At 49.1% G+C, this 3,816-nt stretch overlaps 1 pseudogene; it reads right to left on the bottom strand.

Moving 5' to 3' along the window:
- Positions 1-468: 468 nt before the first annotated feature.
- On the bottom strand, positions 469-3,285 carry LOC122435624 (annotated as a pseudogene).
- Positions 3,286-3,816: the final 531 nt, after the last annotated feature.

The following is a 3,816-nucleotide window of genomic DNA, read 5'->3' as shown; positions in this document are numbered from 1 at the left end:
TCCTCTTTTCCTTCTTGGGCTGCTGACACTATAAGTGAACCCAGGAGGGTGGAAATTAAGGTAGTTGAAAACAAGACTCAAACCATCTCTGCTGGGCTTCCCGTTCTCTCTTTCAATCAAGACCACCTCAGACAAGGAAGTAAAAGACTTCTCTAAATGACTGATTAATTCTCTTACCACTCTTGTGTGGTCTGCATAGAAACCTTGCAGACCCTACCCTGTTGGAGAAAAATCAAGTCATCTACAGCAGCTCGTAGGGAGGAAAGCCCTTGGCCTTGCAGAGATAGTAAAGCTTGGTTCACCCATATCTGAGGTACTTGGCCCTGCGGGTTGCGCCACACTCGGGGCTACCAAATCTCTGTTTCCTATGTCCCATTCCTGGGGCCCATCACAAGAGGTTACACAGCTTCAGCTCCTGCCATAATCAGCAGGAGAATTAGGAGACCTCCCGGCGGACGAGTTTCAGTTTCAAAGGATTTGACGGGTGAGGTCTTGCCTTCCATTCTGCTCCTGTTCTTCTGGTGTGGCTTGCCGCACGTGATTGCAGTGAACCCAGAGTCCAATCCTGTCGACCTTTACAGCAGTAGGAGTGGTAAGGAAAATAACATAAGGGCCTTTCCATCTAGATTCTAATACACACAGGAGGGGTCTTCCATACAGAATCTCAAAAGGGCAGCTTATAAGGGGTGTTACGTGCCTGAAAGTGTGCGAAGGGAAGCAGGGTCACCCAGTCCCCACCAGTCTCTATTGCCAACTTTGTCAGAGTTTCTTTTAGGGTCCGATTCATTCTCTCAACCTGTCCTGAGCTCTGGGGATTATCCATTTCATCCCCAGAGCTTGGGCCAGCCCTTGTACAATCTGGCTCACAAAGGCAGGTCCGTTATCAGAGCCCATAGTCACTGGCAGCCCATACCTAGGCACTATCTCCTCTAAGCTCTCCCTTAGCGGGGAAGGCTTCCACTCACCCAGAGAAGGTATCTACCAGAACCAACATATAGCGATACCCGTACTTGCCTGGCCTTACCTCAGTGAAATCTATCTCCCAGTGTTGCCCTGGCTCTTCCCCTCGGTACGAGGTACTCTGGCATCTTAGGGGGAGAAGGGCGAGGGAGCCTGAAGTAGACCTTCACAGAAACCACTGTAGTGCAGTCAGAGTGCTGATCATGATGATGTGGGCAAAGAGTCCCTTCCATACACCTCTAAATCCAAGTCTCTTGAGGACCTGAGAGACATTGCTACCCTTCTCTTTATGCAACACAGACACCACGGAATCAGCAACAGTATGTTCATGGTGTATGGTATCTGTCTCATCCAAAGAGGAGCAACCCCCTTGTAGAACGCCTTTAAGCCTTCTTCCTTATACATTTTTGGGAGCTGCATCCCTCAGAGTGTTAGCATAACCTGGTTGGGTTTGAATTCGAACCTTAGCAGCTTCCATAGGAGCCAGAGCAATATCAGCAAAGAATTCAGCACTGGCAAAGGCAGCCAAATACAGTGATGTGTGCCACAGATAGGCATTCTCCTCTCCAAGCATGTTGCTGTACAAAACCTTGAAGACTTCATAAAAGCCAAACTTGCAGAGCCCCTGCAGGGAGTAGCCAATGAGGGTTGGGGCCCATCCTTTGGCCAAACCACGGAAACCATTCTCTTTGAGTGTAACTGAAAATCCATTAAGAATGCCCTTGTACTTCTGTGGGTCCACCTGCATACAGCATTTCACTAAATCCAGAGGAACGACAGCAGTGTGTGTCAGACCACAACTTAAGACCCCACCAAAGCCACACAGTGCATAAAACTTCACGGAGCCATATTCACAACTGTACTCTTCTACCGCGGTGGCTCCCGCTTTCCTTTGCCCATCTTTTACATAGCTTCTCCCATCGGTGAACCGTACTAGCTCACCGTTGTCTAGGGGTACATCAGTTAAGTCTTTTCGTGCCACCAGGGCCTCAGCCAGTATCTCGCTGCAATCATGGAGTTACAAACAGCTGGAATGGCTTATTTGGGTTAGGCAGGGCAAGGGCTGGGGCTTCTAGTAGGGCCCTTCTGAGTGTCTGGAAAGCCTGTTTCATTGGCTCAGTCCAAGTCCAGTTTGGGGTCTCTTTACTTCCCTCATATAAGGGCCAAGCCTTCTCAGCAAACCCCATGATCCATAGTCTGAAATATCCAACAGTCCCCAGAAACTCTCTCACCTGGCGGGGGGTCTTGGGCCTTCATGGCCTGGGTTAGCCACCTTTGCCCCTGCCTGATCTTATACCCCAAACAGGTGACCTCTTGCTGGGCTATTAATTGTGTAGCAGAAGGACCTCTGGGTGGCAAGTCCTCACTCAGAGCCTCTTGAACCTCTGTGGGATTACCGGTTGGCCTTTCCCCTTGGTCCACTCAAAGGCAAATATCTCCTGGCTCTGGGCCACCAGGGGTAGGCTGAAAAAGGCATCTTTCAAGTCCAACACAGTGTACCAAGTGTACTCAGGCAGCAAACTGCTCAGGAGGGTATACGGGTTAGAGACAGTGGGGTGTATGTCACTCACCTGTTTGTTGACTTCTCGCAGGTAATCTGTCCCCCCTGGCTTCTTAGTAAGGGGGTGTTCCAAGGGGATTGACACTGCTTGAGAATTCCAGCATCCATGATATGTCAAATGTGGGGAGTGATCCTCCACTGAGCTTCCTGGTTCGTGGGGTACTATCTCACCCTCACAGGAGTTGCCTAGGCCTTTAGCTCGATGACGACCGGATGTCTGTTTGGCCAGTCCCATCCCTGCCGTTTCAGCCCAGGCCAAAGGGTATTTATTCATCTCTTAAGGCTAGGGATCCAAGTCCATCCATGACTGTCATTCTCCCAGCTCTGTAGGCTTAACTGAATAAAACCCAATGGCCTCTCCTTTCTTCCACAAAATCTTAGCATAACCAGTACTGCTATGACACAGGAATGGGATCTCATTTCTCTCCATTTCCTGCTTTAACCACCCTCTCCCCAAGAGTTCTCACCTGTTTAAGCCTCTCTCTAGAAGGGACAGATGTTTTCACAGTATCATCAATAGCCCACCACTGATCAGCAAGGTAAAGTGCCACAGCTGTGAGTGAGTCCTCAGGTGCAAAAAGAGCAAGAACTTTCTGGGTCTGATCTCCACCATAGAGAGGTACAAAGCCTACATTTGACAGGCTAATATGAAAACATTCCAGATTTTCAGGGTCCCCATACCTCAGATATAACATGTAATCTTCAGCAGAATTTTCCAGTTCCTCATGACTGCAATTATCCAACATATCCACAGGGAATGCCATCGGCCACAAGTCTCTTCAGGGAGGGGTGCTGAGTCTTGACTCCCCTAGTCACTGTCTTCCCCCGCATATAGAACTCGAGTTCCAGGGGAGATTCTCTGTGTCTGGGTTGTACCTCTCCTCAGGTTCCTCTTAGGGCACTCGTTTTTCCAGTGCCCCTGTTCTCTGCAGTAGGTGCACTGATCTTTCTTTAGGGCCTGCCTTTTTGGTTTCTCCTTTTCTCTCGTCCAGGGGTCTCGAGGTTCCCTCAATTCTGTTCCGGCTTTTATCCCCACAAAAAGAATCTGGGCTAGCTCCCTCTGGTTCTTCCGGTTTTCCCTCGTTCTATCCTTCCTGATCTTCTCAGCTAATTCCCTTTCCTCCCGTCGAATTCATTCTTCCCTTTCTTCTGGGGTCTCCCTATTATTAAATACCTTTTCAGCTGCTTTCAATACATCCTGTATCATCTGTTCTCCCAAACCCTCTATCTTTTGTAATTTCCTCCTAATATCTGGGGCTGCCTGATTTACAAATGCTAACAGGACTGCAGCACAT

Source organism: Cervus canadensis, chromosome X (assembly GCF_019320065.1).
Source record: "Cervus canadensis isolate Bull #8, Minnesota chromosome X, ASM1932006v1, whole genome shotgun sequence".
NCBI lineage: Eukaryota > Metazoa > Chordata > Mammalia > Artiodactyla > Cervidae > Cervus > Cervus canadensis.
Note: the sequence above shows the minus strand (reverse complement) of the source record. Positions and strands in the feature narration are given on the sequence as shown.